Below are 8,904 nucleotides of genomic sequence, written 5' to 3' on the forward strand. Positions count from 1 at the left end.
AGATGCAAGCAGCTACGAGGTTGATGGTGTGCTGATGCAGCTCCATGGTGAGGACTGGGACCCATGGTGTACTGCTTCAGATGTCTGAGCAATGCAGAAACTAGATACGCTCAAATTGAGAAAGAGTGCCTGGCAAGCGTCTGGGCCTGTGAAAGGTTTGAAAAATATCTGTATGGCCTACAGAGATTCAAGTTGTTCATGAATCACAAACTCCTAGTCCCGCTGATGAACTCCAAGAACCTGGATAACATAATGCGGCTGATGAGGTTTAACCCCACAGCGGAGTATGCACCCAGCAAGACCCTGGTCATGGCGGACACACCCTGTCCAGGAGCCCCTCAAGAGAAAACAGCCAAGGCACACACACAGATGTAGAGTACTATGTCGCATCCATCATCGATGGCATGCCAGCTACAGAGCAGAAGATGGACAGCATCAGAGCAGCCACAGCAGCAGATGACAAGCTACAAGCCCTAATCAGGTATGAGCAGAACATATATGTAAAACACACCCAACTGTTACGAGTTTTTCCCCATGATAAATGAACTGTCAGTACACAACAAGTTGGTGACGAGGGGTAACAGAATAGTCATTCCAGAAACATTGAGGGCAGACACATTAGACCGAATACATGATGGCCATCAGGGCTTGACTAAATGCAGGGATCGAGCAAACGCCTCAGTGTGGTGGCCCGGGATATCATCCTAAATCAAAAACAAGGTCTTGTCTTGCCCGTCATCCCAGGAAGTGAGAAGAGGGCAGTCCAGAGAACCACTAATCTGCACACCCCTTCCAGACAGACCTTGGAAAAGAATAGGAATAGACTTGTGTGAACACAATAAGCAGAGCTGGTCATCTCAGATTACTATTCACGATAAACAGAAATACTGCACATTCCCACAACCACCAGTGCGCTGGTAGACACAAAGTTCAAGGCTGGGTTTGCCCAGTATGAAATAGCAGAGGAGGTAGTTAGTGAAGACAGGCCACAGTTCGCTAGTGTGGAATTCAAAGAATTAGCCCGCAAACTTGACTTCCAACACATAACAGTGAAAAGAATCTTAAAACAAAAAGACCCTCTTCCAGTACTCATGTGCTATAGATCCACTCCCTACAACAGCACAGGTGCTAGCCCTGCAGAACTCTTAATGGGCCGGAGGAGCCGAAAAACCCTGCCTACCCTCGACAGTAACTTGCTACCCAAGTGGCCGAGTAGGCAGCACATCAAGGCCAAGGATGCTGCGGAAAAAGAAAAGAAGGCACACTACTGCAACCAACGTCATGGGGTGAGATGGCTACCTTCCTTGCAGCAAGGGGACCATGTCCTCACCAAGCTGCACAACCGATAGTCCTGGCTTACATCGCACGAGAGTGTCACATTGAGGTCCTACCTCATTGAGACAGAGCAGGGAGCTACACTGTGCCGCAACAGGCGCCACCTCCAGGCGGTGCCCACTGCATGATCACCGGTGCCAGACACCACACCCATACTTACCTCAGACCAGCCACTGGACACCCCAGTAAGGCCAAAGAATGGTCCTCCTGTCCGGAGCAGGAGTAAACCCAGTAACACTGATGGACTGATACAGACCAGGTCTGGCAGAGCCAGTAAACCAGCCAAGAGACTAGACTTGTGAAAAAAAAACTAATGAGAAAAAGGGGGGGGGGTATGGAGCAAGAAATTGACTGTTGAAATACTGTAAGTTCCAGGTTATGTAATGTCAAGAAAAAAAGTTCCAGAGTGAATGGTTACTTATTGTTCCTGTAATGTGAAAAAAGAGTTCCAGCAACAAGTTGTAAACAAGCCTATTTACTTACTGGATAGAAAAGTAAGAAAGGTAAATTGGAAGAGTAAAACTCAGTAACAGAAATGTAATGTTCTTGTTCAGGTTACTTAATGTTTTTGTAGTGAGCTAGAATATGCTTCACTGTTACTTAAATGTTGATTGTAATTATTTGTTTAATTATTTGTTAATGGCCCTGTGATGGCCTGGCAGCCTGTCCAGGGTGTCTCCCTGCCTGCCACCCAATGACTACTGGGAGAGGCTCCAGCATACCCGCGACCCTGAGAGCAGGATAAGTGGTTTAGATAATGGATGGCTGGATGGATTATTTGTTAATTGTATTCTTAATTAATTATTTATTATCAATAATCCACTCCATTATCCCGCACAAATTGATAATACAAATTACATATTGATACTTTACATCTTGACAATTTGGAGTTCCACAGTTCATGTTGACTCTCAAAGTACAGTGGGGCCTTGTGAACTGGTTTCGTTCCCTTTTAACTTTCACATTCAAGCACCACCAAATCCTAACAGGAGTCTAGATGACCAGTGTCTTGATGCTAAAATTTGAGAACAGGCGAGTTTTTTCTTCTTTTTCAAACAGCCTAAGAAGGGGTTTGGTTAATGATCGATGAGTAAGGCTCCTAGGAAGCCTTAACTTATTTGTGTCATGGGGTAATTGTGAATGAGCCTTGATAGATTAACATCTGCCGGCTATTCAGAGAAGAACAGTTTAAGGGTGTGGTGGCCATCTTAAAACATCTTTGAAGACAGACCGAGCATTAAATACAAAAGGCCCCGGTTGGGAAACGAAACAGTCGATTACAACTCAAATTCTCTGCACTCTCTCGTATTCACCCATCGGGTGAGGACCTAATTCCCTCTTCAGCATCCATGTGATGGTCTGTTGTTGGGCCGAAGAAACTCACGTATCTCGGCGTAATGAACCTGAGCCTGGTGGCTAAACAAGCTCGATGGTGTTTTAATGGGACGTAATGAGTTTGCTGCTGGGAAATGTTCAAGAGACAAGGCGAGAAAAAAGGGATTGCGCCGGAGGGAGGTCAGGTGAGGCTTTGTAATGTTAGAAAATCATTGACGCTCCACAGAGCAGCTTTGTTTTCATTAAGGGCACACGGGTAAACATCCTCTCTCTCGCTCCCTCTCGCTCTTGCACTCACAAACACACACACAGACACACACACACACACACACACTTTTGTTTTCTGTACTTGTAAGGCCCCCCATAGCCCCTTACCCTAACCTTCACTATCAGAAGTACTCGCCGAACCTTAACTCTTACCCCGACCTTAAAAGCTGCTATGAAGGATTTTGGGATTTTTTGTTGTTGGATTTTGTGCACCCCTGTGGACAAAAACAGTTGTGTTTTGTGGACGAATGACTTCATTTTGCATAACCATTCCATCTCATCTCTAAGATCCCCGTTCATCATCTGTAATACGGTGAATTTGTTTGGAAGGGACGAGTAAGAGGTGTAGGGGTGTTTTGGAAAAACAGATGTTCATAAGATATACAGCCATGAAGTAATGCGTCTCTTAACTGTGGCTCTGTGTCCCATCTGTGCGCCGTGAACCACTTTGTCAAATTTCACAGCAAATTTAATCGGAGGAAAAAGCATTTGGGATCATCACAGAAATAACTAATCGTCTCGCTGATGGACTAATTTGTTCATGTCGGTCGTGTAGAGACATCAAAATTAAAACCGAAACCAATAAATACTCAGCGGAAAACTCTGCACAGCAGATTTTCCGAGTCCAAATCCAAATCCAAGCTTAACCTTAAACCCATGCCTTAACCCTAAAATAGACCCTTGAAGTGGTGCGGAAATGGGACCCACTCTTTGCACAAAGGCCCTCGATTCCCCGTGTTTTGTAAAAACACCAAGTAAACTCTCTCGCGCACGCGTGCACGCGCGCGCACGCGCCTCTATAGAAGATCATTAGAAAACAGATCGCTAGCCTGCTCAATCCTTTCTGCAACTCTCTTTCCCATTCACACATAATACTGCATTTTCCACACATGTGCCCTTATTTTTCCAGCGTTTTCATAATAAGAAGCACCACTCCTTCAGCCATGTCATCGCATGCTGCTGGTCTTACACCGGGACCAGACTACACGATATTTTTTGTCTTTCACCATGGTCACCATGTCAGATTAGGCAACCATAGTGCCATACATTTCTTGCCTCGTCTTGACCGGGAGACTGGCAACGCTGCAAGTACGACCCCCAACCAGTCATCGTATGCTGCCTCTCTCGATCTTGTGCGAGTTCATAGGTCGTCGGGGAGGAGGGTCAAGAATTCGTCGATCATGGCTACAGAACCGCAGCGTGTGATGCTGGGGGACTCGTGTTCCGAAAAGAAAATGAAAAAAAAAAACGGTTGCGGACACTGTTGCGGCTAGTGCTACTGGGGAATGCTAACCTAGTGTAACCGGTTATTTTCTTGCCCGGTGCGGGATTCGATACGGGGTGTACTGCACCACAAGGCGACGTCACTAACCGCTCGGCTAAAGGGTCAGACCCGTTAGCTAGGGGCTAACGTGTCTTATTAGTAGTTTACAGTCGTCACCCTCCCCGGAAGCGCGCCCTCGCGCTTTGTTATTCCCGCGCTCCGAGGAGACTTCTGAGGATCTGCACACTTCCGGATCCCACCGCTGCCACCAATGTATGCGGTTATTTTCTTGCCCGGTGCGGGATTCGATACGGGGTGTACTGCACCACAAGGCGACATCACTAACCGCTCGGCTAAAGGGTCAGACCCGTTAGCTGGGGGCTAACGTGTCTTATTATTAGTTTACACTAGCATAGCTTAACCAGTTATACTCACCGGGTTGTTGACGTGCCTCCTCTATTTCTCGCCAACATTTAGCCCATCTTTGTTTTTTTGACTCTGTCATGGTAGTCCCTCTAAGAAACGTCAAAACGGCAGGGGTGTTCTTGCCACTGCTCGGCGATCCTTTTACTCGGTTGCGTCGTTCCTCCTGACGGCAGGAACAGCGGCGTCGCTTTGTCCTTGCCATGTTTACGTATACGCGCCAGAGAGCACGCTGTCATCCTATTGGTCAACGTCAAAGGGTACGTCATAGGAGACCTCAGAATAGGCGGGAAAATATAAAAAAAATGTCTGACACGCTTCGTCGTGGGGCGTCCCAGACGCCACGTCGCAGTTCTTCGATAATCGGGTCCGACGCTGGAAAAGAAAATCGACAAAATCGGGCTGAAATCGTGTGGTCTGATCCCTGCATCACTGTGTACTGCGATAGTCTTTTATATTTTATGTTTTCATTCCTGACTGTACAACAAACTAACAGCAAAGTTATTAATTGATTGATTGAGTCGTTCATTCATTCATTTATGCATTCTTTCTTTTAGCCTATTTATTTTTATCATTCTGTCCTCTGTCTCTTTCTGTCTTCATTAAATAATAATAATAATAATAATAAATGCAAACACTACATTTGCCTCACAGAATGTGGGACTGCAGGGATTCAGTGCTCGTATCCCTTGCATTATGACACAATTTTCTTTAGAAAATCTCCTGTTGACCTCAGAGAGAAGCACACCAACAATTGGAATGAATAAACCTGTCCGATTTTTTTTTTAATTTAACCTTTATTTAACCAGGAGGATCCCGTTGAGATTACAAACCTCTTTTTCAAGGGAGTCCTGGTCAAGATAGGCAGCAGCAATTAGAAAGCACAGTTACAACATCACACAGTTGCAAAATTACACGTTTGAAAACACAAACACAAGACAAAAGAAAATTAGGGGAAAAAAGTAAATTACAAGCAGATGACAAAAAAACAAGTACATGTTGTGAAATCAGCTTCAAGTACTCTCAATTTGGATTCAAAACGGCTCAGTGAGATTAACTCTGTAAGTCTCCAGTCATTCTGCAACATATTCCAGGTTAAAGGTGCAGAATGAACAAAAGCCTTTTTGCCCAGTTCAGGTCGGGCATATGGAACAGAAAGCAGCACATGGTCAAGAGAACGAAAGGAGTAAAGGCCAGCACTTCTCAGTGCAATTAAGTCACAAATGTAGGAAGGCAGTAGACCGAGGATTGCCTTGTATATGAAAGTATATCAATGACTGAGCCTTCGGGTGGCCAGAGCAGGCCATCCCACCCGAGCACACAACTCACAGTGATGTGTCAATGATTTGGAATTAGTGATAAATCTCAAGGAAGAATGGTAGGCAGTGTTGACCTGTCTTTGAACTACTGGAGTGGAAATGTAAAACCCTTCAAGCCTGTGTAGACTTTTGATAGGGTGCGTATCTGTGTTCCCCGGTCGCTATGTTCCCCCATCCCTATGTTTCCCAGTCCAGATAGAACCAGACATCGTAAATGCCTCCACAAACATAAAAGCATGCCAATTTCGTCTGGAATATGATGTCTGCAGTCTTGTAGTGACCACCTCATTGTTACTGACCAAATATTCTACATGACACTGATTCAGGATCTTTTTGAATTTTTAAAATCGGACCTTGGCGAGAGAAGATATGGAAATGAATAACCAATTTTGAACTACGTACACATGCTAGATCGTGTAATTGGGTGGGAAAAGGAGAAACATTAGAAATAATAAATAAAAAATAAAAAACAAAACCTAGTGCTGGGGCAATACAGGCACGGGGGAACAGGCGCGGGGGAACATAGGGCTGATCCCCTTTTGATATACACTGCAGTTCATCAAGTGGTTTGAAAATTGTTCTAGAAAGCTACGCTAACGCTAGCTATAACATTAGTTAGCTAACATTCTCTATGCTGCAGAGTAACGTTAGCCTTAAGTCATAAACTAGCTAGCTAAGCCTCAATAACGTTACCTAATCTATCTAGCTCGCTAACTTAGCTAGCGAAGCTATCTAGCTACCTAACGTAAGATAGCTAGGTAATTCGACACCGTCAAAAAACGAAGTTTCCTGAACACATACTTTTTATTTAACGTTACTAGTGTAAACTACTAATAAGACACGTTAGTCCCCAGCTAACGGGTCTGACCCTTTAGCCGAGCGGTTAGTGATGTCGCCTTGTGGTGCAGTACACCCCGTATCGAATCCCGCACCGGGCAAGAAAATAACCGCATACATTGGTGGCAGCGGTGGGATCCGGAAGTGTGCAGATCCTCAGAAGTCTCTTCGGAGCGCGGGAAGAACAAGCTCGAGGGCGCGCTTCCGGGAGAGGGTGACGACTGTAAACTACTAATAAGACACGTTAGTCCCTAGCTAACGGGTCTGACTCTTTAGCCGAGCGGTTAGTGACGTCGCCTAGTGGTGCAGTACACCCCGTATCGAATCCCGCACCGGGCAAGAAAATAACCGGTTACACTAGTTTAAGTAGATATTGTATCACCTACTTACCAGTTAGCAGTGTGTTGGTCTCTAATCTATCTCTGTAGGGCAGCCAGGCAGCTACCGGCTGGGCTAGCTTACGATGGCGCCGTCATCACACTAGCTCTGGTGATGGAGAGTCGATCCCAAAAGAGTCGATTCCTCGAGTCCAACAAGCGACAGAGTCGGGGTCGATTCTCGGCCAACGACTCTGGGGATCGCCACTCCAGAGTAGAATCGATTCTTTCTGTCCGTCTGTCGATTCCACCATTCGTGCCCATTAACGTCCACAATGCTATCAGGGTTATTAAACACACCCAAAAAGCCCTTCCTATATGACGTACTTTATGGAGTCAATTCCAAACACTTGAGAGTCGTGCGGGCGTATCGCTAGCGAGCTGCTCAGCTGCTGCCAGAGGCGGACTGTGCACGAGGGAGGGAGTGCGACGCAGTGACCGGATGTTCAAAAGCGGCTGGCTGCCTGGCTACGCATTTGTTATTTTCTTTGACATGAATTATGATGAAAAATACACATTATTGATTTAAATGAACAGCACCTCATGTAAAGTATCAGATAGAAGCATGTTATGTATAATCAGGAGCATATTCTGCATATGCGACTCGTGGCTGGGGGGGCAGCAGCGGGGGGGGGGGGGGCAGGGACGGTATCAGGGTGGCCATCCTAAATTGTCCCTAGGTATGAATGTGTGTGTGTGTGTGTGAGTGTCTCGGCCCTGTGGTGGCCTGGCGGTCTGTCCAGGGTGTCTCCCCGCCGGCCGCCCAATGACTGCTGGGATAGGGTCCAGCATCCCCGCGACCCTGAGAACAGGATAAGCGGTTCAGCTAATCATAATCATAATCATAATCATAATAATCATAATAACAATGTAATAAACGTCTAAATCAATTTTTGCGCACAGTTTGTGTGATTTGTAGTTTTACCCCCGCAAGTTTTTGGACTATTTGATATTATTTTACCGACCCGGACGATCTCAGTCAGTCCCCATGGCGCCACCGAGAGAGAGAGCGAGAGAGAGAGAGAGCGAGAGAGAGAGAGAGCGAGAGAGAGAGAGAGCGAGAGCGAGAGAGAGACTCTCTCTCTCGCTCTCTCTCTCTCTCGCTCTCTCTCTCTCTCTCTCTCGCTCGCGCTCTCTCACTCGCTCGCTCGCGCTCTCTCTCCCAGTCGGCGCGCGCGGAGGATCTTGCCGGTCGCGTCCGCAGGTCGTCCGCTGTAGCGAGGTTTATTTGGCGTATGGACGACACGCGTTTCCGTCGGAGGTGACGGCGGATTACCAACTCGAAATGTAAGTCACAAGTTTTGTGCCCGCTTGAGTTTCCTGCTGATCGTTGTCTCTGTTTCTGGCACACTCGCCAGCTCTCTCACCTGCTGTGTGTGACTAGTAGGATGCAGTGCGCGGTGCGGGGAATGGAGAAGTGCACAGTAAATGTTACACAATGTGCTTTTCACAGCCGCCTCGTCTGTTGGTCGCTATCTTGCCGTTATCATTAAGCGCTGCTTTGACACCTGTGTGTGTGTGTTTATCTATCTATCTATCTATCTATCTATCTATCTATCTATCTATCTATCTATCTATCTATCTATCTATCTATCTATCTATCTATCTATCTATCTATCTATCTATCTATCTATCTATCTATCTATCTATCTATCTATCTATCTATCTATCTATCTATCTATCTATCTATCTATCTATCTGTCTATCTGTCTGTCTGTCTGTCTGTCTGTCTGTCTGTCTGTCTATA

The 8,904-nt window shown here is 46.1% G+C and overlaps 1 protein-coding gene across 1 annotated transcript in view; it reads left to right on the forward strand.

The window, feature by feature from the left end:
* Window positions 1-8,334: 8,334 nt before the first annotated feature.
* Window positions 8,335-8,904, forward strand: part of gpr4 (G protein-coupled receptor 4) — an 83,949-nt gene continuing 83,379 nt past the window's right edge. Inside the window, exon 1 of the mRNA XM_056283913.1 lies at window positions 8,335-8,444. The gene's annotated coding sequence lies outside the window, so the exon portion shown is untranslated. The remainder of the gene's footprint in view (window positions 8,445-8,904) is intronic.

This window comes from Lampris incognitus, chromosome 7 (assembly GCF_029633865.1).
Source record: "Lampris incognitus isolate fLamInc1 chromosome 7, fLamInc1.hap2, whole genome shotgun sequence".
Classification (NCBI taxonomy): domain Eukaryota; kingdom Metazoa; phylum Chordata; class Actinopteri; order Lampriformes; family Lampridae; genus Lampris; species Lampris incognitus.